The sequence below is a fragment of the Diceros bicornis genome, chromosome 27 (assembly GCF_020826845.1).
Source record: "Diceros bicornis minor isolate mBicDic1 chromosome 27, mDicBic1.mat.cur, whole genome shotgun sequence".
In the NCBI taxonomy this organism is placed as follows: domain Eukaryota; kingdom Metazoa; phylum Chordata; class Mammalia; order Perissodactyla; family Rhinocerotidae; genus Diceros; species Diceros bicornis.
This window is the reverse complement of record NC_080766.1, coordinates 43,405,941-43,429,030: the sequence shown is the minus strand read 5'-3', so window position 1 is coordinate 43,429,030 and position 23,090 is coordinate 43,405,941. Positions and strand designations below refer to the sequence as shown.

General features: G+C 49.7%; 1 protein-coding gene across 2 annotated transcripts in view; it reads right to left on the bottom strand.

The window, feature by feature from the left end:
* The window catches only part of AGPAT3 (1-acylglycerol-3-phosphate O-acyltransferase 3), a 99,303-nt gene extending 77,902 nt beyond the window's left edge, over window positions 1-21,401 (bottom strand). Inside the window, exon 1 of one of the 2 annotated variants that reach the window (XM_058523206.1) lies at window positions 21,321-21,401. The gene's annotated coding sequence lies outside the window, so the exon portion shown is untranslated. The remainder of the gene's footprint in view (window positions 1-21,320) is intronic. The other variant, XM_058523207.1, reaches the window with a different exon arrangement.
* Between the last annotated feature and the right edge of the window lie 1,689 nt (window positions 21,402-23,090).

The following is a 23,090-nucleotide window of genomic DNA, read 5'->3' as shown; positions in this document are numbered from 1 at the left end:
GGGAGGCAGGGCCTTCATTTTCTCGCTTTGTGTCCCTTCCCAGGGCACTGAGTAAGACCAAGAGCATCCTGGTATTCAGTCACAAAGAGCTCAGACTTGTGAGAGATCTTTCTATATTCTAGATACAAATCCTTGGTCAGATATGTGATTTGCAAATATTTTCACCCATTCTGTGGGTTGTCTTTTCATGTTCTTGATGGTGTCCTTTGAAGCACAAAGATTTTTAATTTTGATCTTAAAAGCAGCCAGAGAAAAAGGCAGGTTACCTTCAAAGGGAGACAGCCTGCCAATGATTTCCTATCATACAAAGATGTCAAAGGCAGTGGCTGATCCCGTCAAGGTGCCAAAGAACCTCACTGCCCACCAAGAATGCAACAGCCAGCAAACTCACCTCTGAAGGAGCAGGGAAAACTAAAAACACTTCAGACAAACAAACGTGGGGAGGGTTTGCTGCAAGTGGACTGACTAAAGGAAGGTCTGATGCATGTATACTTCAAGCAGGGGAAAATGATCAGGTGGAAAGCCAGAGACACAAAAACAAACAAAAAGCAAAGAAAGTGGCAAATACGTGTACAAATCTAAAACAAAAACTAAGACTGAAAATACAGTGGTGCTGTGTCGTGAGGTTAAAAAAATAAAGACACAACAACGCATCCATGGGAGGGGGAGTTTGGGGTGTTCTCAGGTCCTCGGATCATCCTGAAGGGTAAAGGACTGGTTAATTTTAGACTTTTGATAAGTAAGAATGTTGTACTTTCCTGGGAAACCATCAAAAGAACAGAAAGAGTCTATAACTTCCAAACTGCTAGAGGGCAAAAAAATGAGAGAGTCAATAATCACCTCAAAAAAAGCAGGAAAGGAGAAGGAAAGGGGAAAAACCTAGCACAGATGAAACAGTCAGCAAAATATGAAGTGGCAGATTTAACTCAAATCCATCAGTAATTACAGTTAAAGTAAACCAGATATAGGCTCCAGTTAAAAATTTCTTACTTGTCAGACTTAAAAAAAAAGATTGCCAAATTTCAACTTAAAAAACACCTTTTGGGGCTGGCCCGGTGGCGTAGTGGTTAAGTTTGGTGTGCTCCACTCCAGCAGCCCAGGTTTGTGAGTTCAGATCCAGGCGTGGACCTACACCACTCACCAGCCATGCTGTGGCAGCAACCCACATATAAAGTGGAGGAAGATTGGCACAGATGTTAGCTCAGGGTGAATCTTCCTCAAGTAAAAAGAGGATGATTGGTAACAGATGTTAGAGCAAATCTCACCGAAAAAAAAAAAAACCTTTCATCATATGCTGTTTATGAGACACATCTAAGACATAAAGATACAGAATGGTTAAAAATAAAAGAATAGAAAGGGATATACAAGCAAACCCTAACCAAAGGCAACTGGTTCAGCCACATGAATTTCAGACAAAGTAGACATAAAGGCAAAAAGCATTAGAAGCAATAAGATCATAATAATAGACTCTTCATTCACAAGGGAGACACAACAATTTTAACAATGTAGCACCAATAACATGGCCCCCAAATACATAAAGCAAAACCTTACAGAGGTGCAGGAATAAGAAGACAAATCCACAGTGATAACTGGAGACTCTAACAGACCTCTCTCAGCGATTGACAGAACAGGTGGACATAGCAATCAACAAGACACAGGAGTTGTCAAAAATTTTCTGGAAAAAGGCAGAGAGCAAATATTTTAGATTTTTCATGCCAAATGGTCTCTATCAAAGTCATAGTGAGATCAGCCATAGACAACACATAAACGAGCGGGTGTGGCTGTGATCCCACAACATTTTATTTCCTGAAACAGGTGGCAAGCCAGATTGGGCCCACGGGCTGCAGTTTGCCAACATGATATAGAAAGTTTGAACAACACAGTTAATAAATTTAATGAATCTACACAAAACACTACCCCCACCAGCTGCAGAATACAATCTTTTCAAAGACACACAGACCATTTCCAAAATTTGACCATATGCTGGGCCATAAAGCAAGTCTCAACAAACTCAAAAGACAGTCATCAATCAGCATATTCTTTGATCACAATGCATTGATGTGGGAAAAAAAAGCAACAAAAAGATATTTGGAAAAATCTCCATATGTTTAGAAATTCACAACAGTTATCAACAATCAAAAAATAAATCAATTAGATATTAGAAAACCTATTGAATGGAATAGTGACAAAAATATTTCATATCACCACTTACAGGCTGCAGCTGAAACAGTTCTCAAAGGGATGGAAGGTTACACTTAAGTGTGTGGTAGAAAATTTTAGAAAGCTGAAAACAAATGACATAAAACATAAGAAGTCAGAAAAACAAAAAGTAAATTAAAAAGGAAGGAAGGAAATAATTTAAAAAGTTGAAATTAATGAAAAAACAGACAGAAAGCCACAAAGTTGGTTCTTTGACAGGATCAATAAAATAGACAGAGTTTTGACAAGGGAGACAAGATAAAGAGAGAGAAGTGTGGATAATGTCAGGAGAGAGAAGCGGGCACAATCATGTACTGCAGAATTTTTTAAATAAGAGGGTATTATGAACAGCTTTACAGCAATAAACTTGAAAACGTTGCTAGGAGGACAAATCCCTAGGAAGAATAATTGACAAAAATACACTGAAGAAGATACGGAAAACCCAAAGAACACTAGAACCTTCCAAAGACTGGTGCGGAAGTCCCACCGCAGCCCCGGGGGCCCTGGAAACCCTGCGTGCTTGGCCTGCTGCCCCCTTTCCTCAGTGGGGACCACCACCCTCTGCAGATGCCCAGCATCTCCGGGCCTGGCTGGCCAGAGCCTGGGCCTACAGACCCACAGAACAGGGTGACACTGTTTTCCTCCAGATCAGCTTAAGGAAGAAACTGGCAATCCTAGGTAGAGAAAAAAATTTAACTGAAGGTTATTTATTCAAGAACCGAGTAGAAGTGCGGAGAATGGAACCTCACCTCTGCATGGCAGTCAGCGACTGAAGAGCAGGCTGTCAACAGTCTATCCGGACAGCCCGGGAGCCTTTTGCTCTGGGTCCCAAACGCCCACCCTTGTGGGGTCCTGAAGGAGGGGCGGCCACCACGAGAGGCCCTGGGGCTCAGAGGGATCACTGAACTCTCACTAACTGTCCAGAGCCCACGGTCCTGCCGCCATGCTTGGCCACTGGGCTGAGGCAAATCCTTGTTCTTCAGTAAAACCAGTGCTTCCATTAAAACAAAATCTCTTGTGGGGGTGAATATTATATTTTTGAAGAAAAAGTAAAGCATCATGGTTAACTGAATTATTAAAGGTAAGGGGGGGAAGGGAGAGCAGAGACCAAGAAACAAAACACACAACAAATAGCCAGTATCTGCTTTGGAATGCCCACACTCAAGGTCAAGTCCTCAGATCTCTCTGAGACCCCCAGCACCTGGGCACACCCAGCTCAACCGTCCTGGCCAGCGCTGTGCCTGCGATGACTGCAGGGTCCATGCAGGCCAGGTGGGGCCCAGGGAGGGGCTGCTGTGGCTCCTGATTAGGAAATACTGGGCTCCACTGAGAAACTGCAGAAAATATGGCAAGAAGGAAGGGGAGATACAGAAAGACTAGAGATTATTGGTCTTAAGCCAGTGTGTGGGTTATGAAAAGCTGCTGTATTGAGAAAGGCATTAACTGCCTCACCGACAGTCATGTGTTTTCATGACATAGAAAGGAGGGGGGCGAAGAGTGTGGGTAGAAGGAGGGGGGGGACAGAGGGGGAGGGAGGGAGAGAGAGGAGGGGAGGGGGAAGGATAAAGGGGGTCACATGAGAGGAGAGGGCTGGGCAGGGGCCGCACATGGGACCTGGCCCGCAGTCCTGGAGACTATCCTGGGATGTGCACGAAGGTGCCATGTGCTCTGGGACAGGATAACACTTGCCTGGTGACAGCAGTGACCAGCTGGTCAAAGGTGCCTCTTTTAGGAGACAAACACCTACGCCCATGGCAGAGATCCAGCCCTACAGCCAGCTGAGAAGTCCCCAGGACCCAGGGGTCCTTCCTGGAGGCCGCTTGTGGAGGACACAGGGCTGGGCTGAGTAAGTAACAGGCTGCTCGCTGGGCCGTAGCTCACATGGTCTGATGGGTCTTCCCGTCCAAGGGCTGAGAGTCGGCCTGGGGGGGGGGCAGTGAGCTGCAGTGACGTCGGGGTCCCACCGCTCATGGAAGGGGGGTGGCAAGGAGCCCGGAGCCACCTTGCTCTAGGCCGTGTGCCTCCGGGAGACCCCGGGGCTGCTGCTCTGACAGTCCAAACAGCACTGCCTCCAAGCAGGCCAGCCCTCAAGTGGCCTCTGAGCGCCTGCCAGAATCACCCAGCCAGGTGGGGACAAGAAATAGCCTCGTTTGTGTGACAGTTCCTGATCTATAGCACCCCTGGGCTTCTCCTCTGAAATGTCCATGTGCCAAACATTCCCTGAAGTAAGGGCAAGCTTGCTCTCTCCCTCTTCAGGGCCTCCATAGGGGTGTGGCCCTAAAGCCAGGGTTGCCCAGAGGGCCCCCAGCCACCTGGTGTCTGCTCCCTCGGGCACACGAGGTCCACACAACAAGGGAGAGACGGCATCCGGGGCTGCGGCACAGGACACTGCTCAGCGGCCAGCCTGCCGTGCCCAGGGCCCTGAGGACAGGGACGACAGGTGGAGCTGGGCAGCAGCTTCCTGTAAGCCCACCCAAGGGTGGCGCTGAGGGGCCCTCTGACCCAGGGGTCCCATGGGACCTTACTGCTCGCTCCCCAGGGACGTTTATGGCAACAGGGGGTGGGGTGGTGGTATTCGTTGTCATGGCGACGACTGGCCCTGCAATGCCCTGTCCACCGGTCCCACCTGCTCTCAGCGCTCAGAGCCTGACTCCGCTGGGACACCAACACCGCGTGGCTCGGTTGTCACACACGCCGAATGTTTCAGGAGCGCAGCTACCTACAAGATACATCCAGGAGGACGTTCTATGCCTTGTCACCCCCAACACAACGCCTCCGAGGGACCAGGGCTCCCGCCCCCCCCCCCCCAGTGCGCTTGAGCCAAGCAGGGCAGTATGTCCCGGGGTGGTGCCAGACCACCCCGTCTTCCAGTGTAGACGTGCCCGAGCAACTCCAGACTGGAGGACAAATCCTTTTGAAATTCCGGGTGTGGACAATCTACAAAATTCATTTATATACTTCAAAAGAGACACAAGATATTTTATTAATAATAACATCAAACACACCTGGTGGTTAGTATTTGGCAGACCCTGTTCTAGCATTTTACACGTATTGACTGCGCTTCTCTGAAGGAGGTATGGGGGCCAGGAGGGTAGAGACGTACACGTTAGCCCACCCTCTCCTTTACTCCAGGGGACGCGGGGCCCAAAGACGAGGGACTCGTCCACTGTCCCAAAGCTCCTCTCTCCTGAGGCTACTCAGAATCATGAGGACACGACGTGAGCCACAAACTCCAGCTCCGTCTGTAATTTTAAGTTTTCTAGCGGCCGCAACAAAAAGTAAAAAGAAACAGGCAAAAATAATGTAATTTAGACCTTATTTAACCCAATATATCCAAAATGTTATCACTTCAACATCTAATCAAGATAAAAGTATATTCATGAGATGTTAACATTCCGTTTTTCACACTGAGTCTTTGAAATCGGTGTGCGTCGCAGACTGACAGCGCCGCTTAGCCCAGCCCGGCCACGGCGGTGTGTCACGCCCCACAGCACGGCTGCAGACACAGCGCACGCCCCGCGGCTCATGGATCTTTCCCTTTACGTCTTCTGCTAAGAATCTTAGAAGATTTGGTTTCACCAACTCTTCGGCTTCAAATGTATCTATAATGGTTGATTCCTCCACTGGATAGTAGGGACGGGGGGTTCAATATTCTATGTGTTTTCATACACTAAAGTATTTACTTAGAAAAAAAGAAGCTAACTCATTCCTGGAAATACAATACAATCACAAGTACCAAAATAAAAATTCTGACAAAATTATTAAATACTTGTGATTTTCTTTTTCTTCTGTAAAATTTGGAAGGAGAAGAAACTGATCCCTTTCTGGAAATAAATATCTAATAAATGACAAAGTATAAACGAGGGGCCCGCCCGGTGGCGCAAGGGGTTGGGTACGCACGCTCCACTGCGGTGGCCCGGGGTTCGCTGGATCGGATCCCCAGCGCGCACCGCTTGTGGGGCCATGCTGTGGCGGCGTCCCATATAAAGTAGAGGAAGATAGGCACGGATGTTAGCCCAGGGCCAGTCTTCCTCAGCAAAAAAGAGGAGGATTGGCAGATGTTAGCTCAGGGCCAATCTTCCTCACAAAAAAAAAAAGTATAAACGATAAATTATCATCACTTCCTTTTCAACTTTCTTTTCTTCCTAAAATAGTTCTTCTTTATAAGAAGCCTCTCTCTTATTTATATTCTCTCTCTCTGTGTGTCTGTCTCTCTGTGTGTGTGTCTCTCTCTCTCTTTCTTTCTATCTCTGTGTCTGTCTGTCTCTGTCTCTGCCTCTCTGTGTCTCTGTCTGTCTGTCTCTCTCCCTATGTCTGTCTCTCTCACTGTCTCCCTCTCTGTCTCTCTCTCTGTCCGTCTGTCTCTCTGTGTCTGTCTCTCTGTCTGTCTCCCAGCCCGCACCGGCCCCCTCACCATGTTAGGAAAGATCAACTCTGTAGTCAAACTACCAGCCTTGTGACAAATCTCTATTGTTATGCACAGTTAACACACTGCCACTTGTCACGTGTCAAATGAAACACAATGTCCAATAAAGCTTATCTGAAATGCTCAGGTGCGCTGCCCCTCGCTCCGCATTAGCGCACAGGGGCGGGACAGGTGCCTCTCTCTACCCGTGCACTTGTTTCCGGTCTTTGGTGGATGGATGTGAGTGGGAATAAGAAGAATAATTGGCAAAGTCACTGTGGTTAAATAAGCCTGTCCTACCATCAAAGTGACTGCAAACTTTGAAATTTATTTTCCAAAGGCCACAGGACTATATGTGACCCCCCACAAACAAATGGCAATAAACAGAATTGCTGAGAAAAGGGAAATTATCCCGTCTGAGCCCATGAGAATCCCTGACAACAGAGCAGGAGAGGCCATCTCCCCAGGAGCCTGAACTGAGCTCCGTGTGACGTCCCCTGGCTTGTCATCCTTCCAGGGACTCCCGGATGCAGCCCTCACACCCCCCCCGAAGAACACGAGAATCGATGGACAAGGCGCCCAGCTCGTCCCGCCAAAGAGCCAGGTGAGTGTGGCACAGCAAGCCGCCGCCAGCAGGCCCAGCTCCTCTCGGACTGCTGGCTTTAAGGGGAAGAAAAGATGCTCCTCTCAGATTTGCTGAGCCACGAAATGATTCAGCAACAAGGAAAATGAAAGGCTGGCACAATCTCGGGGTACTGCGATGACAGATACACACCGGCTTTGGCCGGACTGGTGGGACAGCTGATGGAACACACAGCCTTTCCGCGTTCTAGAAACACAGCCGGACACAGCAAGACACTTGGTGTGACGCCACCACGCTTCTCCAAGAATAAACAGTAACAGAAACGGACAAACCCACCACCTTCTTCGTCTGCACCCAAGGGAAGACAGAGGAAGCCACCTCGGAGGACGAGAGGCACGCTGGGACCCTCGGCAGAAGCCCAAGGGCACCACCAAGGGCCGGCTTCAGGACAAGCTGGGCAGAGCTCAGCCTTGGCTCTATTCTCGCTCTCCCTTCTCAGCGCTCACCGATCTCAGTCACCTTTTTCTAAGTGCCACTGTCCCCGGGGCAGCCCAGCCAGGACTCGCCACACACCGCCAATGCAACGTCGCTTCTCCAACACACACGGGGGGCCTAGTCTATGCACACCACTTTACAAAGTGCTTTCACACACGTGAGTGCTGGCTGCTTATATCTATGTCCGCACAATGGAGTCAAGTGCAACCCTCATGGTCTTTACCTTGTGACAGGGCAGACGGTAAAGGTGAGCATGACATGTGAACCGAAGAAAGCTGGCCTCAAAGACCATATGCAAATGTGGTTCCAGCACGCGCAGGCGTGTGCGTGCATGTCCTCATTCACACTCGGGAGAGGGGAGACCTCCCTGGAAAAGTGACAGCCAAGTTGGAGGATGAGTAAGAACTCACCAGGCAAAGGGGGAAAGAGTGTCCAAAGAAAGTGTGCAGAGGTCCAAGGTAGAACGCGGCTCAGTGGAGAGGCCTGAGGACCGGGGGTGGCGGGAGCACTGAGCATGAGGAAGAGGAGGGGCAGCATCAGTGGGGAGGCACTGTGGGGGACCAGAGCAGGGGGGTGACAGGGACTACATGTGGGCTGTAGAAACACGACTTCAGATGCACCATAGGGAATGAGTTTGATGGGAGTGGAGTTGGAGGCAGGGAGACCCTTAGGGGGCAGTGGAAGTGGGGGTGGGGGGTTGTGAGTACATGACATGGGAGGTGGAATCAGTGAGGTTCAACTTGTGACTGGCTGGGGGAGGGTGTGAGGGACATGGAGGAAAGGGGGTCACGGGCAGGGTCCAGGGGTCTGGCTTGGGCACCAGTGGACAGTGATTTCATTGCAGGAGACAGGGAAGACGGGAGGAAGGTTTGTGGGTGCCGGAAGAACAGACAGGAAAGGGCCCGCTGAGATTGGGATGCCTGACCTGAGAGAAGATGCGCAGTGTGCAGTGGAATACACGGCCTGCGGTTTTGGAATCGGAACAGAAAAGGAGAGAGAGAGCTGGAATCACTGCCTCACAGGTAATTAAAATACAAGGAGGGATGTGAGACCACACAGCGGGAAGACAACCTCCACAGAGCCCCAAGGATAAGACCATTTTAGATGCTTAATAGTCTTTTCCTTAACATTTATTTTCTAGTTTCAAAATCTGACATACTAAGATGTAATAATCATCTTCAAAAAAAGTCATGCTCTTGAACTAATTATTATTAACCACTTTTGAAAAATCAAGCTCTTTAACTATTATTGGTATACACCATGTACTGTATATGCATGGTAGTTTTTCAGCTACCAAACAAAAGTTATTTGGAGAAAACTGTTTAAATGGTGACTTAGTCTGCCTATTGTAAAAGAGCAGAAATCATCTCAGCTAAACGGATGATAGAGAAGTCAACAGAAGTTAAGTTTGTTGAGGACAAAATCTGAGACACCTTTTGCAATTGTGCCCCAAACTGGTTAAAAGCACCTGATAACGATTTGCTGGGAGGGAGGGTCCTCCCAGCTTTACACTCGCTGGATGTGACGTTTGTCTCCCAGAAGGCAGCTTTAGGACAGGATAACATTCCCCTCACCTCAGCTCAGTCACTGAGGTGTATGGAAATCTATGACACTCCTCTCCTCTCGTTATCGTTTTATTCAGCAGGAGTTGTACAGATTCACCCTACCATTCGCAATGTCTTCAGAGAAGCTTGTTTGGGAATCATTTTCCTTCTTAATCAATGACATTTTTAGAAGTCCCCTTTGTGAGTCCAGAAAATGAACCTAAAATGGCTCCAGGTCAGTCCCACTCCTGGGCTCCTTGCAGAAGCAGAGCCTCTCCAGGGAGACTTTGCCCCGTGAGCCTCGTGGGAATCCACAGACAAAGCTCACCCGAATATAGGCCCACAGTCCAAAATCACAAACCCGTGAGTTAGTAGCTTCAGGGAGCAAGAGGCAGCAGAACAAGTGGTGGAATTAACCCTCAAGGAATTTAGACTTTGGTATTACATTTGGTATAATTATTATTTTGGGATTATTAGTTACAGTGTATAAAATAAATATATTTAGAGACAAAAGAGGAAATCGAATATGTGCAAGGAAAAGAACACCAAGCCAGAGAAGAGGCAGATGTGGAAAGAACAAAAGAGAACTTCTCAGAACGAAAATGTGTCACTGAAATGAGAAGCTAAGGAGCAGGCCAGACAGCAGACTAGACAGCGGTGAAGACAGGGCTGGTAAACCAGAAGAGAAAGCTGGAGAAATCACCCAGAATGCAGCACAAAATGACCAAAAGATAGAAAACGTGAACAGGAGTTCAAGAGGCTTGGAGGACGGTATGAGAAAGTCAAGCACAAGGTAGAAGCAAAAGTCAACAAAATAATGGCTGCAATTTTTCCAAAATTACTGACAGACACAGAACTTTATCTTCAGGAAGCACACTGAATCCAAAGCAAGATAAATAAAAATAAATCCATTCTAGAGATGCCGTAGTGAAAATGAAGAGACCCAGGGGTCAAGAGACTATAAATGTAGCCAGAGGGAAAGCCTACTGCTGACACAGGAAGGACAACTGAATTGACAGCCAACTCCCCACAGGGACAACATGAGCCAGGAGACGGTGACATGATATAATTCATGTCTCAAAACATGCCAGAGTCAGTGCCACACGGACCTCGTCCTCCACCCACAAGGCTTTCAAGCTGAAGTCAATAATAAAAATATAACCTAAAATCCCATGCAGTTAGAAAATAAAAGTGCCTTCCATGTCACTCATGGGTCACAGAAGAATAATAACAGAAATTTTAAAATGCTTAGAACTGAACAATGAAAATACTATACACAAAAATTTACAGAATACAGTACAGCAGAATCAAAAGGGAAAGTTATAGCCTTAAATGCTTATGACAGAAATAAAGACTGAATATTAAGAAACCATACTTAGAAAAATAAAGTAGAAGTTAAGCTTTCAACTCAATAATCTAGAAAGAAAACACGAGAATAAACCCAATGAGCATAGAAAGAAATAATGACAATGAAAGCAAAAATTAACGACATAGAAAACAAAGATGCAGTGGGGATGATCCACAAAGCCAAAAGCTGCCTCTTTTCTTCCTGAACAGTAATTAAGGTAGATAAACTTCTGCAGAGACGAATGAAGGAAAAAGGAAGGCAAAACAACTTCAGGAAGGGAAGGGGAACTGAATGTCAGATATAGTAGAGATTTAAAAATTAAGAAAATTTTATGACCTTTGTACCAAGAAACTAACAACTTGAATGAAATGGACAATGTGGAAAACAGCTCTAAGATGACCCCTCATCGGTTCACAACCTCTTGTGGTCCTCTCCCCTGGAGGGGGCTGGACCTAGTGACTCTCTTCTAACAGAGCACAGCAAAAGTCACAGGAGGTCACCTCCGGGGTGAGGTTTGACAACATGTGACTTTCCTGCTGGCTCTTTCTCTCGCTCTTCCTGTGTGCTCACTCTGATAAGCAAGTTGCCACACTGGGGAGGCCCCAGAACCACAACTGGCAAGAAATCGAACCCTGACAACAACCCAGGAGTGAACTTGGAAAGGGATCCTTCCCCTGTTGAGCCTTCAGATAAGACCACAGCCCTGGGCAACACACTGATCACAGCCTGTGAGAGACCCCGAGGCTGACGACCCGGCTAAACTGTGCCCAGATTCCTGGACCACAGAAACAGTGAGACAATAAGTGTTGCTGTTTGAAGCCAATAAGCATGGACGTTACTCGTTACACAGCCACAGATAATGGATGCAGATCACTCCCTAGGAAAATAACTTCCCAAATCTTATTCAAAAACGACTGGAAAACCTGGACAGATATACAACTATTAAAGAAATCAAACCAGGATACAAAAATTGATCCACACGAAAGCCAGGCCCAGACTAAGAAATTACATCAGAGATGTATAATCTCAATCTTACGTAAGCCTTTTACACAACAGAAAAAAGAGGTGATACCACCCAACTTGGATCATGAGACCAGCATAATCCAGACACCAACCCAGATGGATAGAAGGACATACTCCAGACACTGGCCCAGATGACGACAGAAGAACAAGGGACAAGTGTAAACCAAACTCACTTCTGAACACAGGTGCAGACAACTCTGAACAAACTCAACACAGTAATGTAGTAAAAAATCGTATCTCATGTCCAAGATGAGATATTTCCAGAAAAGCAAGGACATCTACTCATGTACTTCACCAAATTAGCAGATAAAAGGAGAAAATCTTATGTGATCAGCTCAATACATGCAGAAAAAGTCTTTGATGAAACAATATTTTCAGTAAAATATTATTAGAAACAAGAGAACTTTCTTAACCTGCAAGGGGGCATCTACACAGAAATAAGCATTCTCCTTTTTTGTAATTTCGTTGTTTTAAACAGGTGACATAGTCTAATGAGATATGTTAATAACCCACTCTGCTGCACCATCCCACCCCTTACGAGAAGTCACCGCTCATTTCTCGGCTCTTTCTCCAGGCGCGTCATCACTCCAACACGGGAAATCTGAACAGGTGCTCTGATCCCCTTTAACCCTGCACTGTTCCCTAACAGTGTTCCCTGGGAGCTCTCCCTGGGGGTACGAGGGCTGCCTCCATTTCTAAAGTACAAAGCATTCAGGTCTGCAGGCATCTCCTGGTTTACCCAACCAGCCCCTGGAGACAGACCCTTGGGTTGTCGCCAGTGCTGAAATGCACAGCCCTGCCTTGGTTGGCTCACACCTGCAAAGGTGTACCTGTAGCGTGAGTCCCAGGAGCGCAGCTGCCAGACGGAAGGACAGACGCCCTGGCCACCACGTGACCACGAGGAGCCCCCTTTCCCCCCACAGCAGCTGCACCCTTCACTCCCTTCAGAGCCTCCTGGGCAGAGTGCATTCCACTCCAGGATGTTGGACCACTTATTTTGTGAAGTGACACCCCCATCCCCCGTCACTCCTAGCTGTGGCCAACAGGACATTAGAGCTCAAGGGTGTGCTCTGAAACACACTGACTGCCGCTGCGTGGTCTGTCTGCTTTGATTCCCAGGCACACAACCAGGCAACAGGCCCCTCCACTCTCCGCCGCTCTCCCGTTCTCTTCACTCTCGTGCCAGCTGTATCCTTTGGACAGTGCTCCACCCTCACAGCCGTACACCACCCTCCGGGCCCCTCTGCCCTGCAGGCAACCCCTGCTCCGTCACCGCTGGCGCTTCGCTGGACTGTCATCTTGCGGTTGGCTGGCACTCGTCCTGGAGATGCTTTCCCCAGGAGGGCTCCCACAGCACATTCCCTGAGCTCTGATGGGCCCCGGGAGGACAGCTTGGCGGGACATAAAGTCTGTGGCCCCATGTTCTCTGCTGGACCCTCTCGCTGTGACGGGGTGTGGGTGGTTCTGTGGGAGAGTCGCCGGCCACCTGCTTTTCTTTCTTTGCTGGGCAACCATCTCTCAGCCGCCCACCAGATGTTTACCTCAAACTTCCAACATTTGCAAGGAGGGGTCTCTCTGTTGCCCCCTCTGGGTGGCGCAGGGCACTTCAGCATCCAGGCAGCTCCTCTCCTACTTGAGTGAAGCTTCTGGAAGCATCAGTCTGTATAACTGCTGGCTGCGTTGTTTTTGGTTCCCTGATTACACATAGTTGGTTACTGAGGATACGCCTGTCGGAGTCCCTTGCCTGTCTTCTGTGTCTATAATTTTCTCTTTAACTCTTTTTTCAAAACTTTTAAGCACAATATACGTATAGAAAAGTGCACACACCTTAAGTGCACAGCTTAAACACTTCACAAACTAACACACCGTGTAACCAACATCTGGATGAAGAAGGAAAGGGTTCCCAGTGTCCCTAGACGCCCCTGCATGCACCCCCTGCCCCCCGCCCTGCTGGTGACACCCTCCTGACCCCTGGCAGCACGGCCTGGCTCTGCCTTTGTACTTCAGAGAAACGGAATCGAAGGTACGTACACTCCATGCCTCCCTCCTTCTGCTGGGCGTACCTGTAAGAGTTACACTTGCTGTTGCCTGTGGTGGTAGCTACTTCGCCTTCTTTCCCATTGTGTGAATACACACCACTTCTTTCTTCATTTTATTTGGAGACGGGTATTTAGAGCGCCTCCAGGGTTTGACCATCATGAATCGTGCTGCTATGAACATCCTGCTCCTGTGTCCTGATGAGCACACACTGGGGGCACACCTAGACGAGAAACGGCCTCTTCTGCAAACATGGCACGCCATCTCCGAAGTGCTGTTCCCATGCACATTCACTCCAGAGCTCAATTTGCTCTGCATCTTCGACAACACTTGGAGTGGGCAGGCCTTCGACATTTTAGCCACCCTCTTGGGGCAGGTCAGCATCTCACTGTGGCTGTATTTTTGCATCTCCACCATGACCAATGAAGGCAAGTCTTTAATATCCTCATCTCTTTATTTTTCTTTCTGTTTGTTTGCCTCCTCTGATCCTAGGAGGAGCAGTGGGAGGATTCAGAGCTAAACAGTCTCTGTGTTTGTACCGACACCAGAAGGGCAAACGTCAGCAGCATTTCCTAAAATCAGGAACAAGACGAGCATGCCCCATCATGCTCCTCCAACGCTGTCCTGAAGGCCCGGCCCAGGCAGGAAAACAGGAAGGAAAAATACTAAAGGAAGAAACAGAGCCATCACCATTCCTAGATGATTTGGATGTCTGTGCAGAGAATTCCCAAAATCTACAAATAAATTATAAGAAATAGAGATTGGCAAGGTGATTGGTGATAAAATCAGTACCCTAAATCAACTGCATTTCTGTTCAACACCAACAAGGAGTTAGAAATATTTCTTAAATAAAAAAATTAATTTACATAAAAATAAATAAATTTTAAAAACACCACTTATGAAAGCAACAAAACTAATAAGGATGCCTGGGAATAAATTTAATGGCAGAGTGTAAGATAGTATGTGGAATATTATAGAGCCTTAGTGAAAGCTATTCAGGAAGATCTACATTAATGGAGACATATGCCATGTTTACAGCGGGAAGACTTAATATCATAAAGACTAAAAATTCCCCCCAATTGATCTACAGAGTCAACGCAATTTCAGTCAAAATCCTGACAAAGTTTTTCATGAAACATGACAAGTTGATTTTAACACTCACACAGACAAGCAACAAACAGGAACAGCCCGGTGCCCTAGACACCTCAGGTGAGGGATGTCCAGACAGCGGGTAGAGAGCTGGGCAGTTACGATGATGTGGGGCTGAGAGGCTGCCCACGCAGACACACTGGCCAGGGGGACAGAGAACTAAATGGAGAGAACCTGGACACATGGCCACAGTGGCACCACAGGTCAGCAGGGAAAAGGACCAAGTAGTTGAGGACTGGCGTGGGGACAACTGGTTCTCCATATGGGCACAGACAAGAACCAAGCCCCTACTTCCCCACACACAGTCAACTCTGCAGGGATGAAAGGCTTCAGTGTGGACAGCAAACTTTAAAATTTCTATTCTATAAGAAAATACAGGCTACATTAGTGACCCCAGGGTTGGGAAGGACCTCTTAGCAACACTAAAAAGGCATTACCCATAAAAAAGATGGATAAATTCTACATTAAATTAAGGATTTCTATTCACCAAAATAAAATAAAAAGGCCAGACATGACTGGGAAAAGATATCTGATACACACATTATGACAAAGGATTAATATCCTGAATACGTAAGAAAATATAGCATATAGATCTACAACTAAAGAATATATAAGAAAAAGACATAACCCAATAGGAAAATGGGTGAAGGAATTCACAGAGGAAGAAGAGTGTATGACTAACAGATATAAGAAGACACACAGCTTCACCAAGCAGGAAACACAAATCCACGCTGCAATTAGACAACAACGTTTTGCATCCATTTTGTTTGCAAAAATTAATGACAATACCAAGGGCTGAAGAGTGTGTGGGTCACCTTACACACTGTCGGTGGCTGTGTAGCTTGGGACAATCGTTCTGGGAAGGAGCCCAGTCTCACGTGTAAATTCTAACGCGCCCATACTCACCACCCAGGGTTCCACGCGGAGCACACTAGGGAGCACACATGTCTCTACACGTGAACCAAGAAACGTGGACACAGACATTCCATGGAAACAGATCAAGATCAGGAGTGCCCTCTGGCAAACGTATGGATGCATTTTCTCAACATTATTTTTCACATCTTCACGTAGATTTAGCAGGGCCTCCTGCACGCACTGAGAGACATAACAGGCTCCTTCGCTTCCTAATTGACACTATTCTCTTGGTGCCTTCTTCCCTTCTCCTCCACTCCATCCCAGAACCCATGGCCTGTCTCCAGCCCCCGAGCTGGAGACAGGATGGACAAGTCTGGTTTCCATCTGCACTTAAAGTCGTGGGTTTCTATTATTCGTTTCTTGCTCCTCTTGCATGCATTTTGGAAGTGCCCATTTTGTTCTCATTTAATTAGCTCAGTTGTTTTATTTCAAAAATCAAGCAAATATTTTAAACCAGAGTTTGTAAAAATAGTGGCCCACAGGCTGAATTCAGGCAGGAACATTTTTTGTTGCCTGCACAGTTTGTTAAAAATAAATAATTCCATATAAAAATCCAGATTTCTGGCTGGTTTTAGCAGACCAAACATGTAGCAACTCTGGTCCTGCCCCCACCTGGCGGTGTCGGCTGGGTGTCAGGCGAGCTGAGTGTGGGAGAAGAGGCACTCAGTCAGCACTCATGCGCACACGGCCACCCGGCTCAGCCCCACACCTGCATTCACGGGCTCACACGCCTGCCGGGCCCCTGTTGGATCTGTGTTTACAAATTTCATGTGTAGCTTTGTTTACAAAAAAAGAAACATTGAGACCCAATTTCTTAAATTGGGTCTAATCACTAGAATTTAAAGAAAAGAAGTGACAGGTACAAAGCAGTCAGGGCTCCAGGAAAATGCCATGCTAGCCTGGAGCCAGACCTGAACGGCAGACACTTTCTAACCAAGGTTCTAGAACGCAAGTTGTAGTCATACGTGCCCTGAGTTAGAGAACTGACGTGCTGCCGTGTGTGCTCTGGCCTCTAGTCTCCATCTGGAAGCACTCTGGGTCTTTCTATCCCTGGACCCCTTCCCTTTTGTACACCAGCTCACTGCTGCTTACAGCTAAGGAGCTCACAAAACAGCTCTAGGAGACTGCAGGAACCATGAGGCTTGCTCTACAGCTAAACCAAACCACCACCCGTGTCACGCGATTATTAACACGTGATTCTTAATTTAGGATTATTTTTACCATGTTCTCCTGTTTTTGTGGATCGCCAAGTCACTAACCTGGTCTCTGAGGCCGTCACGGATCTTCACCATGCAGACCTCCTTTAAGAGAGCCTGCCACATGGTGAGTCTCGGGCTGCAGCACCGCTGGGGCCCCCACCCCAGCACAGGGAGAAGCCGAGGTCACACTCTGCCAGGCAGCTCGAGGGGGCACTCAGGCAGGGCCCAGCCCCTGGGGATGAGGGGATCCTGGCCTGAGGACCCCAAGGCTAAGACTCTCAGAGCTGCGTCTGAGGCCTGAGGCTCTTCCTCCCTAGTCCTCCACCCTTCCAGTCTCCTCTCACAGGGGTCAGACCAGCACGGCAGTCTGAGGGCTCTCTCCGCCTCCTGCCGCCCCCTCCCTGCAGCCTCCACAGTGTTTCTCCCCACAAACCTCCTGGCACTTTTCATCTTGGCCCCCTGCTTCCCATATATCCCAAACTGATGAGTCTTCATTTAACAAGTTGACTTCTGTCTTATTTTGGCAAGAATTGCTGCTATCAAACCATATTTTGCAAGGTATACCAATTGATCAGTTTCTCTCTGAACGTAAGGATTACATGTATCTTAACAGAAGGTACATTCAGTCGTTCAATCACTCCAATTAGACCAGGACAATGGTCTAAGTTAGAAATCAATCTATGAAAAGCTCAACCCAGTCATCAGCACGTTCTGTATATGAAGAGTCAATAGCTCTCCATTTTACTCCTACCAAGTGTATCATGAAAGCTGAGAGCAAAGGAATTTGCATGAACTGAATTTCCTTTCTTCCCCATTCAACACCATGCATATATCTAGTGTTTCGGATGGGGATTGCTGATCCCCCGGTCCACCAAGTGTAAGCTTCTACAAGTGAAAAGTTTTAAAATGAATACTTCCATGAAGACAATCACTTCGTTTCCGTTTTAAAAAATGTAGATTTTCACATACTGAGTTTTCTGAGCATCAAGGTGGTTGGGACTCAAGCAGACCTTTGTTTGAAATCTGGGTTCACCACTTGCTACCTGAGCAGCCCTGGCGAGGCTCTCCCACCTCTGATTCTCCATCTGTGTAATGGGCAACACGCTGTCCTTACAGGGTTGTTTTGAGAATTAAACAACAAAACAAGCACATAAAACATCTCACAGAGGAGCAGTAATTGTAGCTGTTGTTATAAAATCATAAGCAAAGCCTAAGTTACAAAGCAGGGGACACATTTAACGTCAGCGTATACTTATCAAGTTTTCAGGTCCGGAAATGGTGGGATGAAAAGAAAAAGAGCTGCCATCTCCAGAGCTCCAGAATTCAGCTCCCCCACCTGGTTTGCCACTATCCGGGAACACCGTCCCAGGGGAACAAGAGATCTGGGTAAAGGTAGTTCCCCCCAGCAGCTTGTTAATAATGCTAGTGGTAAAATTCAGTACTATTGATCTTTATCATGGATTTCATTCCCCACCCACTTTCAGAAAGGAATGGAGACGTCCCCATTAATGATGCACGGCCACCCCGCGCGGCCTGGGGACAAGCCTCTCGGCTGCTGGCATGCTGCCCTCACCCTGAGCTTTAGTTTTTACCCTAGGTGATAAAAAGCGCTCTGGCCAGGTGGAGGAATCCTGCCTGTTACGTGTTGAAGGACACATGTTTCTTTCCACCTGCTAACACTAACATCTAAAATGTAGCTATCTGTGACCCTTCTAGCTATGCCTGGGAGAAGACGTGGCCAATTACACCACAGCATCAGGGCTGGTTAAAGCCTTCAGCCCTGCAGGGAGGACTTGGGCCAACTTTCCCATCCACACTGCTCCTCCACATCCCGAGAGAAACACGCAGATGCCGTCCAAGATCATCACTGCTTCGGTCACTTGCACTTTGCTTCACAAAGATAATCAAAACACGCACAGCCAGGGCTGGGCAGCTAACTGAAAGCAGCCGTTTTATTTTGGAATCTAGAAAAAGTGTATCCACCAGAGTGATCTGGTCTGCCCATTTTTATCCATGCTTCCCATGGGTTCTGCTACACAGGGCTAGCTCCTGATGTGTGTAAAACGGTGGTTTGAGAAAACACGGCGGTGTAGTCGCCCGCTGAAGGTGAGGTCACAAATCGGGGTGGCCAGAATTTAAACTAAGATCCGTGGACTCCCATCTTCTCAGACCCATCAGTCTGCTGAAAGTCTGTAAATTTTTATCTCTGGTCAAATCAGAGACAGGAGGGAAATGTTGAAATTCTCATAAAAAGGGAAAATGAAAAGCAGAAGTGGTGTTTGACAAGAGCCAGATTTACTGGGGTTTTTTGGGAGGAGGGTCTGGTTAACTTGTCCAATCACCTTTCACCCCTGAAACACACACCTCCCACTGACTTTCAGCCTGACTTGACCTGGGAGACGGCAGAGGGAGGCTGACAGTGTAGACCAGGGCCCCGCGCTGTTAGCGGTTGGCCTCCCCTCACCACCAAAACCCACCTCTGGCAGAAGAAACGACTTCCTCTTCCACCCTCGTCTCCCTCTCTGGCCTTGTCAAAAGCTAATATTTTACTGTTACAAGTTGTGGCTGGTTGATATTTATAGAGCAAAGCAGTGGACGGGATTGGCTACATTGGCCTGTTTCCTTTTTAATGACTCGTGTAACTCAGATCTCCAGTTACTCCCTCCTCTCATTGAGAAATTCACGTTACAGTAAGGTTGGCCTGAGGTTGGTAAAACAATTGCTCAGGAATTTCATGGATTTTATTTCTGATTAACCAAAGAATGCTTGAGGTTTAAAGGAGTTGTTTCAAATTGTAAAGTGAAACAACTATGACTTAATCTATCCACTTCATAATAATCGTGTGTGCAGGCGCAGGGAGCATCTGGGCAAGCTTCTAGAATCCACACTCTGGCAGTTCAAGTGTCCCTCCTGCATCTTCCTTTACCATCCTACACAACTTCAACCCTGCTCTCGAACATTATTCAGTAAGATGCAGACCTCTTGGCAGAGATGCCCGGGTAGGGCCCCACACAGGCTCCAGCCAAGCGCAACCACTCCGCAGGCACATGAAGTTTGGTTCAGGACATTAAGGCACCTATACCTTCCAAGTTACGTCAATCCCATACAACTTTTTTTTTGAACAATGTAATTAAGAAGTTTCCTAAGAGTGACCAAGAAATGGATACAGAAGTGAGTTGTAACAGTGGCTAACTGATGGCTAACTCTGAAACTTCAAGGGGGAGAGAAGGGGCACAGTCATGATCATCTGGGGGGGTGGGGAGCAGTAAGGAAATGATCCAATTAGAGAATGTTCAGAATCTGACTGAGACCCCTTATGAAGCTTTTAAACAGAAAACACGTTGATTAGCAATCCCTAAATGAGTATAATCAGCCTGCAGAGCTGCAATTTACATGTAGGGGCTCTTCCAGTTTAGATCCAGCAGCACTGTGCCCCATCGGCACCAGAACACCGGTCACGGCCAGCCGCCAAGACACCAATCAGGAATTTGGGCTCTGCGATGATTTTCATTTTCAATATTGGTGGCCGCTTGCCATTCCGGTCTGTCTCAAGGCCAACAGCCCTCATTTCTCCTCCTCATAAGATCATATTTCCTACGAAAAGGAACCCAACTGCTCAAGCATTCTCTTAGACAGGACTTTTAATATTGTGCTTAAAAAAAAAAAGTCTGGGAGGCCATTTGTAAGAGCATTTTCCCTATTCCACTGAACTTCTCTCAAAGTTAAAAAAAAAAAAACCCAACACTGCACAATTTTTCAAGGTAGCTTCAACTGCTAATAGTCCTTTCCTGAGACCCTCGGGATCAGACGATCCAGGGTCCTCTGGGCCGCCCGGGGTGGCGGTGGTTCTCCTCCCAAATGGCTCATGGATCACTGGCCGACCCCATCAGCTGACTGGAAGGGTGGAAATTCACTGCCGGCCTTTGGTCCCAACGCCAAAGTCAAAGCCGAGGGCTCCGCACAGCAGCCGCGCGGGCGCACCTGCCGCCCTCCCTCCGGGTCAGCAGCAAAAAGTGAAACTAACCCGCGGCTGCCGGGTCGCGGGCCCCGCGCGGGTCCCGGTCCCCTGCGCCCCCGAAGCCGGGGTGGGGGGGGGGCCGCGTCCGCACTGGAGCGGCGGGGCCCGAGCAGAGTCCGCGGGGAGGGGGTGTCGCGCCCTCCCTCGGCCCGGCCGCCGGTCCCCTCCCGGGCCGCCCCCTCCCCGCCGCCCCGGGCCCAGCACACCGGGCTGCAGCGGGCCGGGAAGCGGCCCGGGCCCCGGCCGGACAAGGCCCCGGGGAGGCCGGGAGGGTGGCCGGGCCCGCGGCCCCCAGCCCCTCCTCCCGCAGGCCCGCGCCGGCCGAGCGCAGCCGGCCCACTGCGGCCCGGGACCCGGGCCGACCCCGCGCGGCGGGGACCCGCCCTGGGGGGCCGCGCCGCTCACCTGCACCGCCGCCACCTGCTCGTCCCCGCGCGCGGGGCGCCGGCGTCGCCTCCGGGCCGCTCCGGCCGCTGCGCTCCGGCCCTGGGCGGCCGGCCCTGCGTCGGGCCTCAGCGAGTGCGGCGCCCGCCGCCCCCGGCCCCCATCCCGCCCCGCCCGCCCGCCGCCCTCGGCCGCGCCGCCCCGCCACTTCCTGTGCGCGGCGATCCCACAGTTCCGCCGGCGCGCGGGGCGGGCGACACGCGGGGGGGTCGGGGGACACGTGGGGGACACGCGGGGGGCGGGGGGACATGGAGGAGGACACGCGGGGGGACAGGGGACACGTGGGGGACACGCGGGGGGGCGGGGGGACATGGAGGGGGACACGCGAGGGGACGGGGGACACGTGGGGGACACGTGGGGGACACGTGGGGGGGACGGAGGGACATGGAGACACGCGGGGGGGACAAGAGGACGCGGGGGGACACATGGGGGAGAGGGAGACATGGGGACACGCGGAGGGGACGGGGACACGTGGGGGGACACGCGGGGATGACAGGGGGACACGCGGGGGGTCACGAGGGAGGACAGGAGGACACGCGGGGGAGCCAGGGGGACACGTGGGGGGGTCATGAGTGGGGGACAGGGTGACGCGCGAGAGGAACACGTAGAGGAGGGTCTGGGCGCGGCGCCGGCGGGCAAGGGACTGGGCCGGGTGGGTAACGGACGCGGCAGGGGGAGGACGGGGCAGCGCTCAGGGCCCGCGGGGTGGGGGAGGGGGTGCGGGACCAGCGAGGTCAGTCGAGGCCGGTATAGGCCGTGAAGGAAGGGAACTCGGCAGGGGTACCGGGGTGGGGGATGGGGGCGTGGGGGGAGGGAGCGTGGCGGGGACAGAGGGACAGATGGACGGGCAGACAGTGCCGCGGGCGGTGTGGACCGCTTAGACTCCCCCTATCCCCCTGGGGGTCCCCCCTGCGGGCACTGGGGATGTCTCGGGGCATGAGCTCCCCCCTCCCGGAATCCGGGTCGTCATCCAGGGGTCACCGTGGGGTGGGGTCGCAGTAGGGACCCTACTGGGAGCCCGTGCTCCAAGCGAGGGTCCAAGCGAGGGTGGCGTTTCAGACCCACGTGCCTCCCCGTTTGACTTATTCATAGTCAGGCACTGGGCTGGCAACCTTGTATCTTATTTTACCGGGGAGGAAGCTCCCCAGAACTGGGGGGGGGGGGGTGGAATTCTCCCTGAACTGGCCTCCCAGGCTGTCCCCCCATGCCCGTGGTCACTGATGGCTGTCCCCTCCTGGCCCAAGAGAGTCACCTGAGCTGCCAGACTGGGCTGCCTGCATCCCCCACAGTGCACCTGCCAGGGTGCTGAGCCTGGAAACAGCCGGAGGGAGCGCCCCAGGGCAGGACTGTCCTGGTGCTGGGTCTACTCTGCCTTCTCTACTTGATACCTCGTGTGACCTGAGCCTGCTCCGGTCCTGGGGCCAAGCTGCACCTCCTGAGTTGGACAAGTTTCATTTGAAAACCAGGTGCTCTTACTGTCTGCTGTGCCTTCTTTTAAGCCTCCCTGAATTATTTCATAAAATACCTAGACTGAAATAAACATATGTGCACCTGTTCTACTCACAATTCCTCTATCCTTGAAAAAGCAGTTATGCTTTGCAGCGCTGGTGGAAAGTTAATATTTGTAAGACCTTGGACCCTGCTTCTGCCAGTCATCCAGCCCACAGGCACCTGCAGATGTGTATACAAGGGTATTCTTGCAGGAGATAATTACAAAAAACATGAAAACAA